At 41.5% G+C, this 27462-nt stretch overlaps 1 protein-coding gene across 1 annotated transcript in view; it reads right to left on the reverse strand.

Annotated features, from left to right (window-relative positions):
• Window positions 1-27462, reverse strand: part of LOC311496769 (zeta-sarcoglycan-like) — a gene marked incomplete at its 5' end in the record, with an annotated part of 338082 nt that overhangs the window by 88835 nt on the left and 221785 nt on the right. The gene's annotated exons all lie outside the window — the stretch shown is intronic.

Here is a 27462-nt window from a genome sequence, read left to right on the forward strand (position 1 = left end):
ATAATAAGCTGTGGACTGGCAGCTCATCATCACAGCCTCCGGGCGCCAGTACAGATGGGTCCTAAAAACAGCCCTCCTGATTCACTGGGTGCATCACGACCTGAACTGACCACGTGTACGAGTTCTTCAGTTTGCTATTAAGGTTCATGGGGAATGTGCTCGCTTCTTGTTATTTTTTTTATTTATTATTTAGTCACCACTTCAGGTTCATGCTCTCCTGTCTGTCTCCTAGCTGTCTAACTTCATACATTCTCTGTCTCGACAACAGTGTACTCAAGCCTCATACAAGACTGATTCATCTTTGCCATCAGCATAATAACAGCTTTTAGCTCTCCTCACTATATTCCTGTGATTGCATGTCTAAGTAACTGTCAGTTTAAAGGGCTATGGAAATGCGCTCATCAGGAGATACTTTTAGCTGTCAGTCGAGTAAAAAGCTTTCAGGTCTCCTGACTCTGCTTATTTTTATTCACCTTTTGTCTCATTGGCTGTCCAAAAGCCACCTCCCCTTCAAACATGCAGGAGTCAGTCATGTTAAGATTTGAATGAAGAGTCAACATACTGTATAAATTTATTATAATAATAATGAAAAATGTCACGGTGTTAAATGTGAAATGAGTTAAGGAGTGAAGGACATTGAGGCAGACAGGGAAAGTTGTCCCAATTTATCAGTAAAGTCAAGTACATACTATATCGTTCAAGCTAAAACAGAAAACCAATCAAACCGTGTGTGAAAAAGTGCCTGTGGGATTCCGCTTTCCACTTTAATTCAGCTAATTAGCAAGGACTATTAAATAAGTGATGTGTTTGTTGGTGTGCCGCGCTAATTTGTTGTCTTCAGTCCCTACAGCCATATAACAAGAGAAAATAAACCAATGTTGCCAGCGAGTGTACTCTCTGGGTGTTTGGGTTTAATATGTTCAAGGCTCTTAACGTGCATTCAGAGGCCTTATTATCTATTTAACATGTCATCGGTGTCCTGTACAAGTCTTCAGTCAACAGTTTTGTGATCTGCCTAATCCATTTATGTCTCAAGGCGGCAGCTGGCACGAGACTGAGGCAGTCGAGTGATGTCAAATCATCATGTGGCTCCGTAGCAGTAAATTTGTAGGCCCAAGCACAGGACTGACTGTGGGGTCCCCTCAGGAATTGTGATGGTTGTAGAGCTCCATGTCTGAGACAAACGGGGATCATGGAGCCACTCAATAGAGATGCTTTAATAACTAACTATATCCATACTAACAGTCTTTTATAAATCATGCAGGGAGCAATTACTCCACGGTCAAAGTTTCTAAAGTTAATGTCTCAAGTGATAAAATTTATGATGGAAAATGACATTTATTGCAGTATGTGACCTGATTCTTTGCTGTTGTTTCTAGAAACTGTAGAACAATTCCTCCATGAATACTTTTTTTTGGTTTCTTCTGTGACTCACAAATAAAAGTCACAGACTGTGATGTGATGTAGGGCAACAGATCACAGAATATTAAGCAGACCTGATGAGGTAAGAGATGCACTCCAGAAAGATTTTCTTCAACCTTCAAGTTGGGTGTATGATTGGCCACCTCAGACGGTAGATGGACACATGAGTAATGCGCCAAGTCGTGTCGCATGTTATCACAACACATTCTTAGTTTTTCGTGGCATTTCAGGCAATATAGTTTCACTGAATGACCCTCTAGGCCAGACTTTAGCCCTAAACTTAACCTTCTTGCATTTAACACTAGTGTTGTAGTACTCGAGACCGGTCTTGTCTCGGTCTCGGTCGTGCTGGACTCGGGATTTTTCGTCAAGACCAGTCGAGACCATGTGATTTTTGGAATGACGTGAGCAAAAATCGCGGCCAGCACGGGCTTTCCTGGAAGGGCCAACATGTCTGTGGTGTGGACGTACTCAATATATCTGAGAAAGACCCACGGATAGCGATTTGCAAAATGTGTAATGCTGACATTTCAAGAGGGGGTGCATCTACAGAAGAATTTCTCCACGTCGGGTTTAATTTATCGCCAAACATCCAGATCGCTATGCTTCAAAGCCGCCACCATAATCCCAGTCCCGAAGACCCCTAACCCATCCAGCTACAACGACTATCGGCCCATAGCCCTGACTTCCACCATCACGAAGTGCTTCGAGCGGCTGGTCATGCAGAACATCAAATCCATCCTCCCTCCCTCCCATGACCCGTACCAGTTCGCGTACAGGCCAAACAGGTCTACGGAGGATGCTATCTCCACCGCTCTCCACCCAGCACTCACCCACCTGGACTCAAAAAACTCACATGTAAGAATGCTGTTCTTAGACTTTAGTTCAGCATTTAACACAATCATTCCCCAGCAACTCATACCAAAACTGAGCCACCTTGGATTAAAAACCTCCGTCTGCAACTGGGTGCTGGACTTTCTCTCAGGGAGGCCACAAACCGTGCGGGTTGGCAGCAAAACCTCAAAGACCATCACGCTGAGCACAGGAGCTCCACAAAGGTGTGTGCTCAGCCCGCTGCTCTTCACCCTGCTAACCCACGACTGTGTTCCAACCTACAGCACCAACCACATCATCAAGTTTGCGGATGACACAACTGTTGTGGGCCTCATCACCAACAACGATGAAGCCAACTACAGAAGAGAGGTGAGCCTACTGGTGCAGTGGTGTAAGGACAACAATCTCATCCTCAATGTGGAGAAAACAAAAGAGATTGTTGTCGACTTCAGGAGAGGTCACCCCCAGCATCCCCCGCTGACCATCGAAGGTGCTGCTGTGGAGAGGGTGAGCAGCACCAAGTTCCTGGGGGTGCACATCTCAGAAGACCTTTCCTGGACTAATAACACAACATCACTGGCCAAGAGGGCTCAGAAACGCCTCTACTTCCTCCGGGAACTACGAAGAGCACAAGTTCCGCCCTCCATCATGTGTTCTTTCTACCGGGGCACCATTGAGAGTGTCCTCACTGGCTGCATCACTGTGTGGTACGGAGGCTGCACTGCCTCCTGCCGAAAGACCCTGCAACGCATAGTGAACACAGCCAGCAAGATCATCGGTGCCCCCCTGCCCTCCTGCCCTCCCTCACAGACATTTTCCACACCCGCCTCACTCGCAGAGCCACCAGCATTGCCAGTGACCCCTCCTGCCCCCTACATCCCCTCTTCAGTCTCCTGCCTTCGGGGAAAAGGTACCGGAGCCTCCGGGCCCGCTCCACCAGACTGCTGAACAGCTTCGTCCATCAGGCTGTCAGGGTGCTGAACTCTTAGGTCTATTTAGGTTTTTATTTTATTTTATTTATTATTATGTGAGTAAGAGAGAGAAACGTTTTTTTCGATTTTTCTGTATGTTGCAAACATATTGAGAAATTGACAATAAAGAAATCTTGAATCTTGAATCTTGAATACGAGAGGAATGCGGCAGCGGCACAGAAAAGGAAAATCCCTCCGAGCACGCCCACTCCACAATTAGAACGCGTTATTTGAATTAAAGGTACACACGACCCACAACATAAATAACAAAGAGCATAGGCTCAGGAACAGATATATATATTAAAAAAAATAAAAAATCCATCTGAGGATTTTCAAGAGCAGCGCAGGCGGCTAGGTGCGCATATACAGTAGTAGAAGAAGATAACTTCTTCTCCGCCATTACATTTTTTATCTCGCGCACCCCCTAGAGGCAGCTCGTGCACCCCCACCACACTTTGAGAATCAATGCCTTAGATCAGGGGTCTTCAACGTTTTCCAGGCCAAGGACCCCCAATCTGATGGAGAGATGGAGCGGGGACCCCCTACTTATATATATATATTGTATAAAATTGTGTTTTATATTAAACCGGTCCTATAGTATGGCACAGCAGCATAGATCGTTTATTTACATCAAGATGGTTGACTCTGTTGCCGTTTATGATCACTACTATCAGGAAATCGCCCATAAATATATGTTATATAATAGTTAGAGCCTTGATTCTTTTCCCCATAATCCCCAAGCTGTATAACATTTAAAAAGAACTTCATGTGTGTTTAAAAAAAATTGTGGAGGTGAATATAAAAAAATGTCTAATCAATCAAAACATTTTCGCGACCCCCCTGCAGTACCTCCGCGGACCCCCTAGGGGTCGCGGACCCCCTGTTGAAGACCTCTGCCTTAGATGATCAGCCGTTATCTGTTGTAGAAGATGTGGGATTTCGTTGGCATAATAATTTCTTTTGTTTGTTTTTCGGTTTTCGGCCTTGGTTTCCTCATTTTTGGTTTTCGGTTTTGGCCAGGAATTTTCATTTCAGTACATGCCTAATATAAAGCAATAACATAAAGATAATTAAAATTGTTCAACCAATGTACAGGCCTATGTCTGTGTATAACCATCTGAAAAACTTGGTTATACCCAGGGCTCTCAAGTTATGAACTTAGCTTGGAGATTTTCTTTTTGTTTGTTTTTTGACGGGGGCGAGGGTGAAGTGTGTTTGAAGGTTGGCCAGATGGCCTTACCAACAATTTGAAATAAATTTATTTTTCAATATGACAAATAGACTAATGCTTCTGTTTATAAAGTTCGGTCTCGGTCTTGGACTTGGTCTCGCCCCTCCTCGGTCTTGGTCTTGACTCGGTCTCGCCCCCTCAAAGTCTTGGTCTTGTCTTGGTCTTGGTATGCTCTGGTCTTGGTCTTGACTCGGTCTCGGGTTAGGTGGTCTTGACTACAACACTATTTAACACCATAAAACGACACGGAACTGTTCAAAATGACACAAACAGCCTTCCAGCCCTTCAGAACATTTAATGCAAATGGTGCCGCAGAAAGCACAGTACAGGAGTACAGGAGCCCATCTGCAAGACTGAAGGGCAGTTTCTACCTCTGGGGCTTCGAGCTTTGCAACTCACAGTAAACTGATTACTGATTACACTGTGCACATGATCAAGTCTGCTGTCACACCAGCTATGTGCAATGTTGCAGTACTCGCAACCTCCTCATTCCACACCTACGCTTCTGTCATCCCTCAGCACAGTTCTCTTCCTCTTCAGCCCTTCCTCCCTTTCTTTCCTGCTCTTAGTATATATTTTTATGAAAATACTGGATGGTGCTGTATTTAATGTATTTGCAGTATTTTATCAAGATGTATATGTCTGATATTCCAGATTCTATATTCTAGTGCTGCTGAGTTGACTCATCCACAACAACACATTTCATTGTACTGTCGACCTTGCATTAGCCTGCACGTGACAAACAAATCTTAGTCTGTTATTATGTATACGTTCTAAAGCAGAAAAAAGTGTAACAGGGTGTTTTTGCTTGTGGAGAATGAGACATGCATTTTTATCTGAGTTAAAGCAGCAGTAACAGGTATTTATTTAGGTCAACCTTTCATTTTTTAACTAGCAGAATTCTGATAATCGTGATAACTGTTTATTGACTGCAAGTTCAGCTATTGTCCACGTAAAAAAAACACTATCAGACGGAGGTGCGATAAGGGGAATGTCAAATCAAGTAAAATATCAGTCGTTTCCACAGTTGCAATACTAATTTTAAATAAGTTAGACACAAAAATATGTCTCAAGTGCATTAATTTCTGTGTCTATACATTATGTCAGGAACTAGTTCTGGGCCTTGTGTACTCAAGCATTGCCCTTTTGCGTGATGGCATAGTTTGAGGTTGTTGTTTTTTTTTTTTAGCATTTTCAAGCAGGCATTAATTGGCTCCCAGTGTGTAATTTTTGCACACACATGCTCTTGCTTTTTATATTTACGGCACAGTAAGCTCCTCTCTCTCCAGAACAACCACAGGTGTGTGTGTGCTGTTTGCAAGTCTCCAGACACCTACGTAAAACAACTCAAACCATTAATCCAGCTCTCCTGCTGGATGAAAAATAATTTACAGTCTTTTCACGCCTTCCAGGCGATCTCTTCATGATTCATCTAAAGATTCATAGCCATGTGCTGTGGTGCTGTAAAATATTGCAGACACCTGCTATCTCCAATGCTTTATTTTACTGTAACCCAGCAGCACTTTCAACAAGGGGACACAATGTCCTGATTCAGCCAAACCACTAAAATAAACTGCAGAATGTTAAGATTTTATGGGGATCGATGGCGCACATTGATTTTATTTTTTATTTCTGAAAAGTTGACAAATCTTTTAATGGATGTTATAATAGTGTTTTGGGGCGGGGTTAGAGACTCAGCTGTGCCAGCTAGTAGTTCCAGAGCCAAAGACTGTTTTATTCTTCAGTAGCGACGGACAAAGAGGGACAGAGATTAAAAATAATAAAAAATTAAAAAAGATGAGGATAGGAGGGTCTGTGGAGTAAAACAAAGAGGCTGTGAGATACAGGAAAAAGGTGCAAAAGACAAAGAGTTTAAGGGGGGTGAATGAGAGGTAGAGCTAAAAAGGGACCTCCCAGCCTCAAGCTTGCAGAGTGATAAATCTGGAAAGGGGGAGAGAGGAAAAGAGGAGGGGGAGAGAGATATAGATGGAAGGCAGGGGAGGGTAAACCACCGAGCATTTGTTTTAGAAGGTAGACACACCAAATAGATCCACAAACTGAAGCCGCTACGTCAGCCCTCTCCCTTCTGCTTCTTCACAATAATGTATGGTGCTTAAGGGACCTGTCAACAAAGTCACACAGCTCAAGGAAAAAAAATAAAAATAAAATACCACCTGGGATAGAAATACTACAGGAGATTGAAGTTAGATTCCACTTTTACAATATTGCAATACAAATTGGATCTTGTTTATTTGAAATATTGATCTGTATTTCAGGTAGGTGTATTTTCACTATATGCCTACTTTTCTGTGCAGTAAACACTTTTGCTACATCTATGATTTGTGCACAGTTGCCTGATACAGAAAGGAGCTTCCACCAAATCATACGACTCACCTTGTTTCCCCAAACATCTGAGAGATTTCTGAATAAATACGAACGTGTGAAATGAGCTTTTTGCTGCAGCCTCTGGTAAATTGGTCGCCGTTTCCACCCATACATTTTCATAATCATTTCATTTCAAACTACCCCATGACTTTAGCAAATGACACCTTACACCTCAGGGTTTAGAAATAGAAATAAATCTAGGGGATTTCTACATAACATTTCAGATTAGAGCTCTGAATCCATTTCCATATAAAGGTGTTAAGCCTACAATCGGAGGATTTTGTTAGTCCTGCTGCAGCATTGGCATAATAACAGAAGAAATAGTACAGATTCACTACAGTATAGCAAGAAAAGAAGACACAGCTTTGTGCACATTTGCAGATCTACTTTCTTGCTTGTTTACTTTAATGCCATGTCCTATTAATCTGTGCTGGACTGGTATTGTTTGGCTACATGATATATACATATAGTAAAAAAGTTGCAGTATTTTTGGGATGCTTTCCAAACCAGAACTTGAACACATGTGCTCACACTCGCCATGCTAACTCCTACAACATACAACAACGCGTTTTGTGTTCAAACACACACAAGACTTCAAGAATGTCATTATGGCACTCACACAGAACAACAGTATCAGTACAGACAAATGTCTACGGCTACTTTTGTCTACAGGAGAAAACATTCCCTGAAGTCCTGAGTCATGTGGAACGGTCGAGGAGAGGGAAAAGAGACAAGATAAGTGGAGAAGACGGAGGTGGAGAGCAGACCAGAGCAGATAAAGCAGCAATAGTCCATTTGCCATGAAATATTCCCCCGTGGTACCAATACTCAAGGTGAAAGGGGAATAAGTTAGCTCTGGAGAAGTTGGTGTGTAAGTTTGCAAGCGTGGAACAAGTGCAGACAAGATGTGTATTATTACCAATGTGAACATATTTGACTGGGGGTTATCTCTCATTCTGAGGTTGTCAAGTTGGCATTCGCACAATCATACATCTTCATACATCTGTGCCCCAGTTCTCCATCATTTTCATCAGGTCTCTTCATTCATAACATCACTTTTTAATGAACGAATGTTTTGTGAGTCATGTCACAAGAGATGGGACCAACATTTGATAAAATGTGGAAAAGTGCATCTGAAATAATTTGGACAAGTGGAAGTCATCACTATCAAAAAAGAAAGCAAAGCTATATTTCAGGAGTTATCTGAACTTCGGTTTTACTGAAGGGCAGGTTCCGGCTTGGCCTGAATGTGTCATTTGTGGCACTGCTTTAACAAATCCTGTCACCTGTTTCTGAGTTGGGCGCTGGAGAGTCACAGATTTCAAACTGCTATTTTGTTTTTGTAATTCAAAGTTAATGTAACATTTGCTATAATTTGTTATATTTGTTGTATTACTCTGGTATCTGTCTCTCTTCTTGTGGTTTGCTCTCTGTCTCTGTTCCATCCAATTCTCCAGGGGATCATAAAAGATCCTTTTTCATTTGTACTGAACCCATGGCCATGAGGGTTCTTGTGTGCGTGTGCATGTGCGTGTGCACACACTTAAAGCCCATTTTTCTTTAATGGCTACACAGACTATTCTGTTTAACCCCATCACCTCTACAAAGTCAGGGCAATCCATTCCATGAAAGCAAGACGGATCAGATAACTATCATAGCTAGCAGAAATAAATAACACTTACATTACTGGTCTATTACTAGCCCAAAGGCTGAAAATGCCAGCACTAATCTAGATCAGTTGTCATTACTGGGGGACATGTGACACAAGAATGTACTCGTTTATCCTTTGCTTCAAGGTCATGGGTTTAGAGTTTAATCTGTATCACAGAAATAGTACGGTTGTAGTCGATCAAACAAAACCAAAGAAAGAAGATGGTGAAACCACAGCTCTGAAAACAGTCTGTTTTTGTCATGCCAGTGATTCATGCAAAGAGGAGGCAGAGTGGGAATTTCTGAGTGCCTAAATGCATCACAATGTATTCCGAAGTGACCACTCAATCGAATTTCTTTCTTTCTCCTCTCAACATTTACTTTTTTTGCAGCCCAACTGCACTAACTCGTTATTCCATAATAATAACCACTGAATAATGCATACTGGGCATTTCTCGTGCCTTCCAAAGAGGCCGAGTTGGAAGGATTTGGCTGCTTCAACATGAATACTCATTCACTGGGGGCTGCTGGAAGTTTTCATGTTCTGATTTCCCATAAAGGCCCAATCTTGTTAAATAGCACAAGAAAAAAAAAAGTGATATAATGTTTCTGCTTAGAAACACTTTGGAGAATGAACTGGGCTGAATTTGCAAGATTTTGAGAACTTTTTTCCCATGCACTAAAAGTTTCAAAGTGTTTATCTCACTGGATTTGGAGAATTTGCCATTATGCTAAAAGCCAGTCAAGTGTAACAATTAGCTCTTTTGCTGTGAAATGACTCGCTTGTTTAGCCGTGCAGATTCCGTGCAATTGTATCACACTATGCATGAAGACAATCAAGGCAGAAAAAAATAATTGTTTTCTCAAGCCTCATATCTAATATTCTTAATGGGGCAACATTTGTGCTTGCATTTGGTTTCCAAACTGAGGCTTTAATCAAAGCTCCTTTGGGACTTTTGGCACATTTTTCTAGCAGTTCAGTATATCTTGCGGTGTCTCGTTGCTGCGACAGGGATTTCCTGATGTTGGCCTCTCTGCGGAGCTCTCAGCCATGTGATGAAATCCCCAGTCGAGTAGCTGCCTTCATAATTACTAGGAACGGTTTACAAGGACGGGACATGAGAGAGACAAAGTGGATTCTCTTGATGGCAAAACATTGCACAAAATGGGACATGGGAATGGTTTACATAGACGAGAGGAGAGCGTGAGAGCGACAAGTGGGAATTGGTCCGAGGGATAAGATATGATGGAGACAAAAAGGGCGGAACATGGAACCAAATATGTAGTTGAATGAACCTGTTGGAATCATTCATTTTCTATAATAGGCAATGAATATGGTGTCATTATGTGGCAGCATGAAAGAGCCACAATCTAATCTCTGTTTGACATCACATAGCAGCAGAAAGAGACACGGGAGAGTTGGGTTTGAGTGGTAAAATTTGCAATACATTAAAATATATATAGGCCACATTTTGACTCTACATAATTAACAAATTCTGAAAGGAAAAGATCTTAAATGACATATAATGTAGCAGAGAAGAGCGGTTTCCAAGAGAGAGAACTAGGGGTGGATTTAAAGGATCGTTCAAGAGAAAGAAAAGAAAATGCTCAAGCAGAATATAGAATTGAAAATAGTTTCCAATAAAAGACAGTCTCAGTGTAATGACATTTCTGGATTGAATAGCGGAAAACACAAGCTGCGTGTAATAAGTCTTTTTATTATTCCTCTCTAATTTTAGTCATTAACAAACAAATAAATAGTTTAAATTACAGATGACCTTAACCAGGCATACAAACAAACTATAATAATTGGCACTACTTACCTCTATTATACATAGATATTCAAAAAGACACCTTTGTTAAAACCTGTAGTACTTGAGCAATGTGTCCTCTTATTAAAAACAGCCAAATCATTAAGTTTGTTAAGTTGTACAAATTCCACAAAATGTTGTCACTTCTTGCATGAAGACATTTACCATACAAAATATATTGTTAAAACACACAATGACAACCTCAATGGTGTCATTTCTGTAGGAGTAACACACCCACACCCACACACACATATATATATATATATATATATATACATTCCAGCTGTAGGTGACTGCGCCCTTATTTGTTACTATTTTTTATAAGCCCACAGGCAAGGAAATACAAACACAATTCCACATTGTGCTGCTTTCAATTGTGTTTTTCCCCTGAAAGGGCAATAAAAGAAGTGATGTCTGTCTTCACAGCTTTCTCATTTTCTCAAACATCGAGTCTAAACAACCTTAGAAAGCGAGAGAAATCCATTCTAAGAAACGTCAAAGACGGGAGATGGTGGATGTTCTCAAGATCTGAACAAATGCAGCCGCTGTTGTTGCAGTATAGCCCCTGAAGGCAAGCCTCTGGACACAACCACAAACATGGAAGGATCAGACAACCCACGAGTTCCACCATTAGTTCCCCAAGTATGACTTACTCATGATGGTGATTATGATAAATTATTCAAATCTCTTACCCACATATAACACACTTTATCTACCACATGATCAGCATCTTCAAGCCCTGTTTAGAATAGAAAGAAGACATTTTCAGTCTTTTGTCCAGCCTGTCTTCATCCACCATGTAAATCGGGAATATCAGGTGTGTCTGAAATTAATTCACACAATGTCCAATCCAAGGATGGGACCAGGAGGGGAATGGTGAAGCATTTGGCTGCAACACATTCTCTAAGGATAAAATACAAAGTCACACCTCTTTCATCTTTCTCTTCATGTCATTTTTTTTCTTTTTACTTTTCCTTGATCTCTATTTTTACTGTCCTCTCTTCAATTAGTTGTGAAATCTAAGTCATCCAGGCAAACGACGATGCCCTGCATATTTACATCCTTGTTATATCTAGCTTTGATCTCCATCGGGTGCTTAGTCCTTAATCTCACTTCCCTTTGCTGTGCTACTTACTTTCTTGTCCTTTACTTTCTCGTTGTCTATACCTCTTTGAGATCTGCTCAAGGATTTCTATTGTATAGCACTGGGCAACTTTCAGATCATATACAAATACCTACTGTACAGTATACTGTATGTGGATGTAGTCACACCCTGGACTGTTGTACAATCATTTCCTTTAACTCCTCCTTTCTCGTTTCCCTTTTTCTCTGTCTTGGGTTTAGTCTTTTCTCTCTTTATGTCAGTTTTGGCTCATAACTTCAGTCTATATTTCATCATGCTGTCATCTTGGTCTTTACCCTCCTGGAGACTCATCCACTGGTTGCCCTGTCTTTCTTCATTGCTGTTTTTGCATCATATACTGTTCATGACAAACTGCTGCACCCCTGCTGAGTACCTCTTTTCTCTCTAGTCAGGGAGTAGAGAGATGGGGTATTACCAGAGGTGGAAAGAGTACTAAAAATTTGTACTCAAGTACAAGTACCATTACATTGCTTAAATTATACTCAATTCCAAGTAAAGTACTGGTCTTAAAAAAATACTTAAGTAAAAGTAAAAAGTACTCTTCTCAAAAACTACTCAGAGTATTAATTACTTTTCAACCAGATGTTTTATTACATCGATAGCAGGCAGAACATTTTTTTGTAAACAAAATCAAATATTTCTTTTGTTAAAAGATAGATAAAACAAAATCAAACCTTTTGTTATTCCTCACACATGTCACACGTGGTCACATGTAAAACCTCTTACCGCAATATGTTTTTTGAGATTAGACGTTGAAGTCTTGTAAGCTGATATCATTGTCGAGGTCAAACAAAGTTTGCACTTCATCTGGACGCTGTCTCCCTTTCTCCCTCTGTAAATGAAAAGTTCCTCCAGGTATGGCCACAGGCACTCGTCCTCCGTCTTTTCTTCATCATTTTCACTGTTCACTTGAACTTCTGTCTCCATTTTGGCTTTTTTCCCTCCAAATCTTCATTCAATTAAGCGCTCTCTGGCTGTGTACTGCCGCAGCTGCGGAGTTGTCCTTTCCTTACGTCATCACGTTAATCAATTGGCGCGGTCGCGGATTGGGGGCGTACTCAGTAGCGACTTTTAAATCTAAAAGTAGTGGAGTAGATTACATGCTGCAAATTGTACTCAAGTATGAGTAAAATTACACACTTTAAAAGAATACTCAGAAAAGTATAAGTACCCAAAAAATCTACTTAATTACAGTAACGTGAGTATTTGTAATTCGTTACTTCCACCCCTGGGTATTACGGAGTTTGGCTGCTGTATACATCAGTCCTCTTTGCAGACCTTTGTACTCTGTGCTTGTTAATAAAGCAGCCGCTGCCGATTGTTCTGCAGAAGAGTAATTAAATATTTAAATGTGCTTATCTAAGGCTTTGATGGGATGCAGTTCAGCATCGAGTATGATCAATGTCCATGATTGGCCCTTGGATTTACAGTTTAAGAAAGCATTTATCAGATATTCCCTTATGTGTTGCCACATAATCTAATCTAATCTAATCTAATCTAATCTAATCTAAAGCAGAATATTCTTCGCTGAAATACTCCAATTCCCAAACGTCATCTTTAACACCCAGTCACGGATTCTTTGCATTGTTTTGGTATTATAATTGGCCTTTCTGTTCTGCAGCTGTACCAAACTCTAACATTTTAGGTGAGAAGAGCATCTTCAGTTATCACCTCAGCTGTACCGGGCTGGCATTTGAGTACAGCACTGGGATTCTCTTAGTGGCAGATCTATTGCTATGTCACTACGCTGGCTCCAGAGAAAGTGGATATCTATGTCAAGGCAAACTTAATCTTTCATGATTTTACCAGAAGGAACACGGTGTGACATCAAGAAGGGAAACGTGTCTGGATACCGCTCCTTTTAGTGCTTTAGGAAGGAACAGGGGACTGCCGAGCTGCTGGAGGCAGTTTCTTCTTGGAAACAACATTATTATCTAGTCTACTAAATTGTAAACTTCCACTGAATATAAAATCAGGTACTAATTTAATGTCACAGTCTCCTAACTACCCAATCAGCTATCTGATAAGCTAACTGATAAAGATTATTCTGACTCAAAACATCTGAAAGGTTTGATCTATTTATCTATATCTATCTGCTAAGTATAATGAAGAACAACACTGAATTTAGACATAAAAACAATGGAATTCAAGCGAGGCAGCTCACTCAATCCTGGTAAAACTTCTTCAAAAGTTCCGCCCCATCTGGAACAAAATGGTTGGCAGGGTAGAAAAGCAGACATCTTCTTTTTTCACCAAATACTCAACTCTATTGTTGCACTATTTTATGTAGTCATCTGTTTATGCATATATAACTTCATGGAGGTTGCAATAACTTCGGCTGATTGCTATACTTACTACTGCTACCCGTCTGGTAGACTTGAGGTGAGCTACACACATGGCATCACATGCTCAACTCTGCATTCAGCTACATTTTGGTGAACATTCTCAACACAGCATTGCCTAATAACCGTTTCATTGTTTTAGCAGGTGCAGTAGATGTAAACTACATATAAGACAGCAGCAAAGTGGAAAAGTGTTGTAATATTGAACAAATCTGGTACACTGATGTCACACACCTTCTTCAATGTATTCAAAAGACCTGGAGAACATAACCATTAACAGTTGTCCCTTCAATTAACCTCAGAAGTTCTGCATTGCAATTAAAAATGCAGATTAGAGATGCACAAGGATGCTCATCCTGTGGCTGTTCGTAATGTCACTTGCCTCATCCTGTCTTTCATGTCATAGTAAAACCATGAACTACTGCTTTTAAGGACTTAAAAACTGGTATAGCTAACCAATGTAAGCTTGGTTGTGTTGTGCAACAGCATCACACACAAAAGAGAAGCTGTTGATTTTGCAGCCTACTTCCACAGATCTTAACTGCTGACACATCTGAGACTTATTCAAGAGACTAAAACTGATATGGAGTTACAATGAGTGGAAATTGTTTCTCCTACAAGTATTTTTTTAAAAAAGTAAAACAGCAAGAAAAAAGCACCAATGAAAGCGTTGTAGGAGGAATTAAAGCTGGAACAATAATCCCTCTCATATCTAGCACGTTGATAAGTGTTGGATTGTACCCAGGTGTAAAGCAAAAACATTCTAATGCTAATGTTTCCATTTAATTGTCAAGATAATTTGAAGCAAACATTCAAAATGTCGCAAAATGTAACTTGTTTGCACTGAACTGTTGTGCAATACTGTCAGAATTTGTTTTGCCATTTGTCAAAAAGCCTTGAAGAAGAAACACAACTAGTCACCTTGGCTTGAAGAATAAACAGAGAGGCCTTCATAATTAATTGTATAAATCATGTCAGCTAGTATTTGCCATGTTTCCTGCTGAGTTAAATGGTCGATATGTCAGAAATGATTTAACATATTGTGTCCACCTCCCATTAAGTGCATCAACTTTAAAAAGGGCAAAAATCACCTAAAGCAAACATGCCATAAACACTTTTCAAATTCAAAACTGCAAAATGTGCATAAAATATGTTGATGTAAACACGGCTTGTGGAGGCAAGCTTCAGTCTGGTTATCAATGGTCTCTCCCAGGTGGATGGTGGACAGCAGGAGTGGTGAAGCTTCTGCTGTACCACTGTGTGTTTGAATTTGATTTTTCTGGGAAACTGGGTCACTGTTGCAATGCATTGTAACTGAATCCCAACTGACTCCAGCTGCCATCCTTAAGCAAAGCGGAAAACTACTACTTTTTATTACATCCTGTAAGCCTTTGGGGCTGCACATTTTACACTCCTAACAGAGGCATTTGGTTGAATGATTTCCTGAAGGGAATTTGTGGTTTCATTTCAGTACAGTAGTAGTGTTGCAATTTGCCATCCCAGCTAAATTAGTATGAGACTTTCCATTGACATTTACATGTCTGAAATGCATCTGGTCCACTCACCATCTCTTATATTGCCGTGCACTTTCTCTTGTGAGTGCATGATTGAACACATACACACACCGAGCCAGAGGAACAGTACGATATGTAATTATGGCTGATCAACATGGTAATTAAATCTAATCTGTGTGTGTGTTTCCTCAGTGCATGCATGTGTATGCTAAAGCGCATGTGTGTATGACTGGGAGTCTGTTTAATGTCATAAGGCCAGAGCAGTATAATGCCACACTCCTGTCTAGTTAATTAATTCAAATGTCCACCCCTAATTAATTTCACACAGTGGATTGTGACCGTACCCCTGGAAACAACCTGTGAATACGTAATACCTGCAGGAACAAGGCCTTCTCTGCAGAATGCTTGCTTGCTGATAATGTTTGGTCGATTTTAAAGGGAGTGCTACCGCGTTTTCAATACGGCACCTCAACATTTATACTGATTTTACGTTAAATGTATGCCCATATCAGACACAGAATTCATTCAATGAATGTCAGCTGTGTGGGTGGACAGATATTTAAGTATTAATGTGAAACTGTGCATATAGGGAGTTGTGTTTCAACAGTGTGTTTTTAAATGTATGGATTTGGGCAGAAAGATCTGTCAGACTGCAGTAATAGTATTCTAAAGTATGTATATTCTACTGTACATTTTAACAGATTGTTTTCAATATCTAAATATTTTGCTGATGACCCCATCCACAACAGTTAATGCAGGACTTCTGTACTACTACTAATCATCTCATATAGGTCCCATATTATACTCAATATTTTAACTAAATATATTTAACTCATTCTGCCACGTCACGCCACGCAGAAACTAAAACCAGGAGTGTACAGGTGTGGCAGAATGAGTTAAATATATTTAGTTAACTCATTCTGCCACGCCTGTACACTCCTGGTTTTAGTGTCTGCAGTGTCAAATGCAAACGGGCTGCTGCTGCCCACTCCCCATGCTCCCCAAAAGTTCAGCTGCACATGCTTGAACAAACTGAGGAGGTCCCTATCCCCTCCTGCAGCTGGAGCGTTGCAAAAGTGAGTGGCTCATTCGTACACACTGATGGAGAAAGGAAACGAATGAGGGAATGTGTATTTTCTCGTACTTTGCAAGTCTTTAGACACACTCAGAAAATGTAACCAAGTGGAATACACTGAAGACGAGGATTGTGCATGATATGTCCCTCTTAACAGTCACCAGTCGTGCAATATATTCTCTATGTAGTTATCATAATTCCCTCTCATGCCAAGGCATACATTCAACATACTTAATATGGTGTGGTGAATACGCTGAACAAATGCATTAACACGCATCACTAAGTGCATACTTCTGGCTCTGGAATGAAACATCTTTGTCTCGATGGTCCCTCTACCTAATATACGTCCTCATTTTTCCACTGATGCTATCATTGAAAACAGCTGCGGGCCGAAAGATAAATTTGTCTGTACAAAGCTATCAGCTCGCCTGATCATTACGCCAATTACTGCACAGAAACCAAAATTGGAGGGCACTCAAACTCGAATATACAGTGGTATATCAGCTCTTCATGCTTTAAAGCGAAGCTTTTGCATACATTGCTGCCATATCAGAGTTGAGACCTCGGCCGTTACACACGGACAGAGCAAGCAGAGTGCAATATAAAGCTAACTTTAGGTTTAGGTAATAAAGTCTAAAATGAAACAGCACTCGAGAAGAAACTCAGCCAACTATGAATGACCCTGAGCTCGTGTAGTTCACTAAATCAAATGTTAACTGGAGTGCTGGCACAGAGCTGATGGCCTTGTGCTCGGTGGTTACTACTGTCTTTATGCCAGCAATGCAGCATTTATGGATGTGGAGGGACGTGTTGCCTTGAGCCAGGATTAGTTACGAGGAAGGGAGGCATTCAAGAGCAGGTATTGCTCTTTCAAAATTAGTTTATTACAGCAAGCATATTATCTCATGGGCATTGCTATGGGGCTGTGTGAGAAAAAGAAAAGAAAAAGCTGTAAAAATAAATAAAGATGATGCAGCCTTTTGTAGTTTCGAATAATACTAGCTGCATAACTCAAAGCGAAGAAAACTCACAGGTGCTACGTAAAAAAGGACTGTATTTTATTTTAAATTGCCCTCGCAGGTTTTGCAAGGGTAAAGTATGTGGAAGAGTATTTATGTTGGACTTCAGGCCCAGTGATATCCATTTTAATGACAGCATTATCAAAACTTTCAGATTTATCACGGTGCTGCATGATGTGCCCTTTTTCTCCAGTCAAGTTTTGTGATGAGGGGATTTATTGTGGCTTTCAGATGACGTGACCTCCGAGACAGCTGCTCGAGGGAGGGATGGAATGATCTTTAGGAGCAATGGATTAATATTCGTATTCATTTTGTCTCGTTTCCTCTATCGTCTCAGGGTCCAGTATGACGTTCATTCCCCTGACATTCTTTAAAATGCTGTTAAATGTTAATGGAGACTATTTTTACATGGGTCGCGACCACATCTGGCACAGACGCTGACGCACCGGACACACAGGGTTTGGGATACTTGCCCAAACAGGCGGGACAAATAATCACACATATACAGTACGTACGCGCATGTTTAACCAAATTCTTGCTTTTGGTAAAATGATCAAGTAATCTACACTCTATGCACCAATAATGTCAGACCTTTTTCAATTAATCTTTTATACTCCTTTTTTAACAATTGTTTTCCATTTTTTTTCAGTGGCAACATTGAGGTTCTATTTAATCTAATTTTTTATTGCTGAGAGGGAGATAGAAAAAGCCTAGACATCTGTCGAGACCTCTGCAAGTGTCTGTCTGGAGCTAGCTCTCATCTTCTGACAGTTATCCCTTTTCACAGCCTGGAGGCTGGTAAAATTCTCAAGCAGCAAGCGTCACCCTCTAAAGGCGACATGCTGTTGAAATCAAATACATTTTAAATTGTCTTGGACTTGGAGATGCTATATACTGAGTGTTCTTTTATGGTATAGTGGAGCTTTTGGAGCGATATGAAATGGAAATAATAAAATTACTGTAAAAGAAAGTGGCAGCTCATTTTCTGCTGGAGCATTTTAAGCTAGTGAGTAGAAGCTGGGTGAGACCATGCAATAAGCATCGCAATTTCAGGGTGACTGTGTGATAAAAAAGAGTTAACCGGCAACAGAAAATATTAACACTTCAAGGATATTAAGGAAATGTTGGCATGTCCACAGGTGCAGAGATGTCACATTCTTGGTGACCAAAAATGATTGAGAAAGGCCTAAAAAGACTATAATCAGAGTATCACTGTTACCCTTGTACAGTAAGGCAATTTCTTCTCTACGGCTATACGATGATTCACGACATAAACTGATACACTGACATCATCTAATATCACTTTAAAGCCTTCTGGATCACTCACAGCTGTAGACTCTTCTTACAGCATAACAAACTCACTCTGGATGACATGAAATCTGAATTAAATGTTCCTAGTGGTTGGACTTCCTTTTGACAGTGTGTCCATATTAAATCAAAGGATTTTTTATTTTTTTTATTTTAAAGGAAAGACATCACCTTGGCAGGGCAGCATTATACAAAGATGACAGGTGCTGTGGACATAAAAACATGCCACTCTCTCTCCTTGACAAATAAAAGAGGACAACGTCAGAAAAGCTATTATTCTGTGAGGAAATCCGCTAACATCACGCACCACATGAGACGTGCAATTAAAATCAAGTGTTCTTGGCTGTCAGAGGTTGCGTCGTTTTCTTTATCGCAAACAAAATGCACGGCTACGAAGACAAAACGGAAATTACCTGCTGCTGTTTTTCAGAGAAAGGTGCCGGCAGGAGCCACCCGAGGTGACGCGGTATTAAAGTCAAACCAAAGCCCCGCTGTAACAGATTCACAGCAGTGGCCCTGGAAATATAGCCTATACCAAGGTCTGCATCCATTCAGTTACATTTACCCAAGATTGTTTACAATGCTGCAAAGTCAAAATCAATAGGGCCTGCCAAGACGGGAACAGCCTAATGTTCCATTAGAACTCTCTGCTATTCAATTACAGTTCCAGAGTTGGAGAAGTTTCAGCTAGCTCAGGTCCCCAGAGGAGTAGCACAGAGAAAGTATGAGGCAGAGAGAAGGAGTAATAAATCTAAAACCGACAAACAGCAAAAATAAAGTTATGGCATCCTCCCACTTTCACCTACCCCCCATATTTTCCAGCTTTCCTTGAAGTAGGAGTACAGGATATTGATAAGAGGAGTTCTTCAGTTGCTTTGAACTTTTTCATTATGTCTCATATGGTCATTACTGGTTTTATTATCTGTTTATTGAGCCCCACCCCTTAAAACAGCCTTCTTTTATCATCTTACCTCCCTCCCTTTACCTACAAACACATATCCTATCACCACTGTGTGTGCCAGGGATTTTTTTATTTATTTATTTTTGCCCAAGGATGTGAAACCCTTATCCAGGCAGTCTACCACATATAACTAGCCCCGTCTCCAGGGAGTCGCTATCACTACAGGTCTGAGACAGAAACACAGACCAAAAACGACATAGCAAGAAAGCCGCGATGAGACAGAGAGAGCGAGCGAGAGAAAGAAATGTCAAAGACAGGGGGCAGAGGCAGAAAAGGCCTAATAAAAGGGAAAAGAGCCACATAAAACGAAAAGTCAAATCAAAAAGATATAGAGGAACAGCAAGAGGGCAGAATAAATGAAGTTTTCTTTGTGCCTCCTGCCGTGGTGATAGGTCATCATGGGGTCCCTATGGGGACAATTATAGGGCCTAGTGGCAAGGAACCGTGTTTGTGTGTGAATGTGCGCACTCATGTTAGTGTCACAAAAGTGAGACTTTTGTGGGAGCAGCAGAGAGAGAGCGTGAAATACAGAGAGAGCAAAAATGGAAATACACCACTACACCTTAAAATACATTCATGAAACTTGCTGTGTTCAAGAAAATGACACTGTTTCTGGTTTGCAATTTGAGAAAACATCTGTAGTCTGTATGACAAAGAGTAAAAATACAAAAAAAAAGCTGAAAGTCAAGTACTGTGCTAACCTTTTACAAAACATTTATGAACAACCTGGAATTTCTTTAAAAAACAAAAAAGTGCAATTTCATTATTTATTTTTTTCAGTTTAGTTCTGGATGTTCTGTTCTGTCTGCTACTCTGACCATAACAGAGGACAAATTAGGAATAGCAGTTACTTTTGTAGCGCTCTGTTTTTGCTGGAGGATCAAAGCTATTCTGAGTAATCACTGTTTGCATGGGAGGTGAGTAGATGACGGGTCTACTGAATTAAATTTGGGACGTGTGTATAGCAGCAGTTAGAATGTCTGACTCTTTCTAGGGTGCAGAGAGACCTGGTTAGCTTCATATACAGCTGTGCTGCCCATGAGAGCTCAGCCTCCCGTACATTAAAAAAACCCACTGTGGCCCCATAGGTCCCAACTCGTTAAAAGGATCATAAAGATACTTCTAGACGCACACATAACATTTATTTTTGACCAGGTGGTCCCCACCTTTGAATTTAATATCAGTTAAGTCCATCAATTAAGTAAATTAGTGTATGGTACCAAACCGTTGGCGCACGCGCATGTTGGAGCTCATTTGAATCCAGTTCACAGTGTCTTAACAGTCCTCACAGTTCCTGGGATGCAGAGTGCTGTTAGATAGAATTTGGCAAACCCCTCCCAGAAGTGTCCCGTCACGATGGTGCAGAAACACGTCCCCAGGCTCCACGTTCATAAGCATCCACTAGGTTGTCAGCAGCTTGGTGTTTTGCAAACACAAGTCTCTCATACTGCTAGCACGAGGAGCTAGCTAGCAACAGTCCACAGTGTGGTCACGGTTTAGCATCAATTAAGCATTAATTCCCGACAGAAAAGGCTCCCACTGAGCGTCCAGTCTCTCCGGCAAACAAATAATCGTGCAGGCAGTCACATAACTAAAGCACACTAACTTAAATAAATATAGCTTATTGGACAAAGTTTGAGCGGTGACTTTTGTTCTCGCTCCGTCTTTCTCCTCTCGGTCCCACCCACCTGGAACCCCGGTAGGTTAACTTGAACATCACTAATTGGCTAATCAAATGGACTGACACCTGTCCATACTATTTACAGCACAAGACTATGGTGCATTCAGGAACCACGTTGAACATAGGACATTCCATTAACTTAATGAACCTTCCAAAATACTAGTAGTCTTCTATGTCATTTCCACATTTTGCACTTTGCAAATTCATGCAGCGGGTCAGATTAGATCCTCTGGCGGGCAGGTTTTGGCCCGCGGGCTGTATGTTTGACACCCCTGTTCTAGAGCAACAAAGTCTGCATAGGTGAATTGCTGAATCTGCAGGTCACTGGGCTGCTGTTTGTTTTTCATTTCCATACAACTCCCAGGTTTCTTTTTATCACTGCCCAACCATAACCATCTACCAAACACGTACAGATGTATTTGAGCCGACATTGCGAGTGAATGGAAATTTCTGAAGTTGTTTGCTTTCCCAGGCTTACAGAACTGGTGGATTGCGCCGAGGGACAATTTCCAGGAGCTGACAGGCATCACGGCAGAGTGGACACCTTTTATCCAACCTGTTCTGTCTGCATCTGCAGCTTTTTGTCATTCCCTCACACATTTGTTGCATTGTGATCTGCACATAATGTGTACCTCAAATCTGTGCCCACGCAGTCTTGGTATGTACAAGGTGCGCCTTGCAAGTATGCAGGGAAAGGTTCTGAGCCTTACTCGAACTGTGTGGTTGTGTGGTGATTGTGTCAGTTGTACTCTTGGTTGTTCTGCTCCCGTTATGTGCGTATGACTTGCAAGGATGCACACACATACTCATATTTGAACCCTATCCCTCACAAAAGTCCGATTTTTTGTGAGAATTTGCTAGAATTTCTAGCTTCTAGATTTAAAACAAATCCAAATGTGTTTGCGGCAAGGTTTGTTCTGCCCAAATTACAAGCAAGGTTGATTTAGGTTGATTAGACTACACGGTAATCCATTTACCTGAAAGGCAGGCAAAATAAAACAAAACACCACTGTAATTAAACCATTTGACCACCACAGCAGGTATTAACATCAAGGCCAGCATATTAAAAATTGCAAAAGCCTATCATAACTCAAAACCTCACTCCAAATCTAAGAGTAAGGTTTCTCTCTTTCTCTGCTCCCCATTGCTCTAGCCTTCGTTTCTCTCTTCCTTTTTCCTATGCATACATTTTCCCCAACCTATTTATGCCTCTTTGCGCCCCCTTACCCCTTTACTTCACTGCAACCTCCTTTCCACCTCCTTTTTGTCCTTCCCTTCCACAATTATCCCTCTCTCGCCCACACCCCGTGTTTTCCAACCCACCCAGCCGGTCTAATTTCACACTGTGTCCCCGTTGCCGTTAGTGTGTAGTTTATATGCAGTGTTCCGTATTTAGCGCTCACTGGGAGTCACAATGTTTCATTTACCTCTCCCACAATGCACTGCTGGGGGATGGCCCCGATTATGCAAAACCTGCATGTGTGCGGGTATGTGATGTTTTTGAGCACAGCACAATACAGCTGCGTGGGAGGGATGTCATCGGCATCCTTTCCTCCGTTCTCCTACGTCTCTTCATATCCTAAAATGTGTTCTCAAAATTTGGCGGGTGGTTAGACCTTGTCTTGCCTTATGTTTGGGATTGTTAAAATGCACCCAAGCTCCACTGCCACTGGGGACACCAGAACACAGATTGAAGGGTGGATCTACAGCTGTTCTGGTCTGAGGCTCCTCCTGGATGCATCCAATACTGAAATCCTTCCTTTTCTCACCTCGCCTGTTGTCCTCTCCAGCTTCTTGTTCTGCTACAGAGCAAAATGATATGTGTGTCTGTTTGTGTTTGATTCCTCCAGTGTGTAGGCTTCCTCTTCTGTTTTTGCCATTCATGTCTGCGAACCTGTGTCTTATCTCTCCACATTTGTAAGTTTCTCTTCCTTCTCTCATTGTCCACCACGGCCTCGCTTCATCTTCTTGAAAAATTCCCTCGTCAAAGTCCTCCTCAAGGTATCAAGGACCCGCCGATCCTCTTTAGTTTGCTGTGTGTGTTTGTGTCTCCTCTTGTCAGTATAGTCTTGACAATAACACAGTATGATTACATTGTGCTAGCAGTCTCATATGATATGCAGTTCAGTTTGTTTATGATCACTCGAATTCTGAGGCAGGATCAGGGCTAAGTGCACCAATAACTTTGGCCAGATGCCGAGCTTTTTGTGTCTATGGGAGGTTGTAGGGCACAGCACAATGCCCAGCTAATTTCATTATATTATTGTGGAGTCATGTGACTGTCATTTCCTCGTGGTTTTCAAGATCAGTCAGCGTTGACATTGGACATGGAAGTCTTGTTTTGGGGGAAATCTATTTCCTTTGAAAAACCAATGAAAACCCTCAATATTTATTTTACAGCACACCAGCATCAAAAAAGTTAGCTACAGCAACAACTGCAGTTTTGTGAGTTGACCCTGTTATACTCTCGCCAAACTCCTCTCTTCACAAGCCTTTTCTCTCTGCATTTTCTTCAATCCACCTGATATATATTTTTTTCTCTTTCTCTCCATGGCTCCGTCTTTTGTCTCCCCATCTCTCTCCAGTGAATCTGTTCACAAAACAAGCAGTAGACTGCTGTGTCCTCGAGGAGTTTAGTGGATACTTCGGATTCTGTATGCTCTCCCCCAGTGCAACCACACTTCACAGCAAAAGCGTGGCAACTGTCAATAACAAAATAAGAGCACGCCTGCTGTTTACAAAATGTGAGGGCAACCTGCTGGTAGCTTTCATGCGAAAAGATAAGCTCAGCATCGTACACAAACCTGCACCTTAGAAATATGCATTGGCTTCCGCACAACACAAAACATCAATATCTGCCAAACACATACATATATATATAAAAATAAATATTGAGAGCAACTATATATCAATAGGTACTTGAGGAGTTGCACAGATTCAAATACACACATACCACAGACAGAAAGACACAAATAAGATGTTATCATAAAGTATGACAGTTTAAAGGAAACTAACCGCCATGTGGAACAAATGCACAATGCAGTCTCTCAACTCTTTTGTACCACATTGTTGTGGCTCGAAGCTACACTATTGAAAAGGAGAGATACAGTTTGAAATGGTATGTTGTCAGAATTTAGACTAAGACGGGAGATTGTGCCCAGAGAGTACAAAAGACAACTTGCCTTTTCACTATCGATTTGACATTTATGCGCACTTCGGTCTGGAGCAGCTAAAATCAAAAATTTGTTAAACAGTTTTAATGTTCAAGCTTGGTGATTACCTAATTATTCGCTGCAATCATGTTTGATCATATTGATGTAAGCGTGCAATTATTTGACAAGGAAAATACCTGTGCTTTCTGTATATTGTCAACTTTCATTTAAAGTTTAAAAAAGCTATCAGGAAAGAAAAAGTCTCATTGTAGATATCATTTTTTCAGCCCTTGTTACATGTCATTATGGGACTAATTACTAAATTTCATTTAACTATTATAACTGTTTCATTTTAGATTTACAATTGAATTATTCATTGTATTCCATTTAAAATAATGATGTATATTCGCAGTCACAGTGAGTGTTAATGTTTGCAATATTCAATCTCTTGAGTAATCACTGTGAAAACGGCACCATACCAAGTCACACCACTTAGCAATTTTATTATTTTTTATTTTGGCACTGTTTGGAAACTTGAATCCCAGAGACTGTTTAAGACTGACCCATTTTTCTTGCATTTTAAAACTCATCTTATTCTTTTGTCTGATTTATGAGGCTGACTGCAACGGCTTGACTCAAATACCCTCAATGGGAAGAAAATGTACAAATTGTGGCAAGAACAAACCATGGACTTTGGGTGAAGATATTACGTGAGCAACAGCCGAAGCAATACAACCACAATTTATTCTGAAGTGGAAATACAAACTAATCATGTCCGATATTCACAGCAACTGCCTTTCTCAATCAGCCTTTTCTACTGCTCGCTACTGTCAAGTAAATAGGGAATAAGAATGTAAGGACCATTTTAGAGACCTGAAAGGAGTCTGAAGCTGTTTCTTGCCAATACTCCTTTTATCCCCTTTTTACAACCCACTTTTCTACTTTCCTCTTCCCTAATTATTTTTTCTCCTCTTCTATGACTCACTCTGCAACGTGTCTTGTCCTTGCCATAATTATTCGTGTGTGTGTCATCAAACTTACAACAGCTGTCAACAGCATATGCTACATGTCCAGTGTTCTTCAGGGTGGTACATTTGGACCGTTTATACTGATATTGTATCAGTTATGTTAGAGATTCGTACGTATGTTTAACCAGTAACTGGTAGAGGAGGCACATACTGAACCAGCATTAGGTAATCTATCCCCTCTGTCAAACAGGAAGGGGTGATATTAAAAGCATTATCAGTGTAAGTTGTTTTTGGTGTTATACACATACATATTTGAATCTTTAATAGTACTGTAACTGTAAAAAAACATAAAAAGGCAACAAACTAAAACTGTATGGATTATCTTTCACAAATTTACAGCCTTATCTAGTGTCCTACTCCATCACACCATTAATCTCTTGCTGTGCAATTGATGTGCCACCCTATCCCGCCCTCCATTCACTCAACACAAATACACCCATACATTGTGTTTGGTTTGTGGCAGTGTGACACTACCATTTCTGCTTTTAATACATACAGACACACAACCTAGCACACTGCACAAAGGGATTGCCCTACATAGAGTGACAAAGTGTCCATGTTGCCTCTGCTGATGAGATCAATGATGATTCTGCGTGATGAATGGAGATATAGAGGAGTGCTGGATCATATGTACTGCTATAATATGTCACATGCGTGACAAATAGACCTCGACTGCAGGGTACAGTAGCTGATTTCTGCTTGTTATAGAGAGTGGAACACAGGGGCGTATACGTACACACAGTAGTGATGTGTCGTTTGCAAACGAGCCGGATTGTTTGTGGCGAACGAGAAGAGCCGATTTTATTATTTTTTTTTCACCGGTTCTGTTCGTAATTTTTATGGACAGAACTTCTAGGCGCAGCCGGGTGGGGGTGGGGGAGGGTGTCGGGTTCGGTGATCGGAGGATCTCGTCTCTGCTTTTTGCGGATGACGTGGTCCTCTTAGCTTCATCGAACAACAACCTCCAGCTCTTGCTGGGGTGGTTTGCAGCCGAGTGTGAAGCGGCTGGGATGAAGATCAGCACCTCCAAGTCTGAGGCCATGGTCCTCAGTCGGAAAAGGGTGGATTGCCCACTCTGGGTCGGGAAAGAGGTCCTGCCTCAAGTGGAGGAGTTCAAGTATCTCGGGGTCTTGTTCACGAGTGAGGGTAGGAGGGAGCGGGAGATCGACAGGCGGATCGGAGCGGCATCTGCAGTGATGCGGATGCTTAACCGGTCGGTCGTGGTGAAGCGAGAGCTAAGCCAAAAGGTGAAGCTCTCAATTTACCGGTCGATCTACGTTCCAATCCTCACCTATGGTCATGAACTTTGGGTAATGACCGAAAGAACAAGATCGCGAATACAAGCGGCCGAAATGAGTTTCCTTCGCAGGGTGGCCGGGCTCAGCCTTAGAGATAGGGTAAGGAGCTCGGACAAACGGGAGGAGTTCAGAGTAGAGCCGCTGCTCCTCCAGGTCGAGAGGAGTCAGTTGAGGTGGCTAGGGCATCTGGTAAGGATGCCTCCCGGACGCCTCCCGGGAGAGGTGTTTCGGGCATGTCCCACCGGAAGGAGACCTCGGGGCCGACCCAGGACACGATGGAGGGATTATATCTCTCGTCTGGGGGTTCCTCCGGAGGAGCTGGCTGAAGTGGCTAGGGAGAGGGCTATCTGGGCTTCCCTGCTGAAGCTGCTGCCCCCGCGACCCGGACCCGGATAAGCGGAAGAAGACGAGAACGAGAACGAGAACAAGAAGAGCCGATTCCCATCGAGGAGAGCCAAAGCTTCAGCGGCTCCTACTTATTATGATGGGCACCCCATGCGGCCAATCACATGCGTGGACAGACTAGGATCATACCATTGTGTTAAAAATAAAGTGGCAAGGCAGACAGCGAGTGTAGTGGTACAGGCCAGAGAGATGAGGGAGTTGGATTTAATGCAAGAGTGTCGGGAAAAAGTG

The sequence above is a fragment of the Chelon labrosus genome, assembly GCF_963514085.1.
Source record: "Chelon labrosus genome assembly, chromosome: 2".
In the NCBI taxonomy this organism is placed as follows: Eukaryota; Metazoa; Chordata; class Actinopteri; order Mugiliformes; family Mugilidae; genus Chelon; species Chelon labrosus.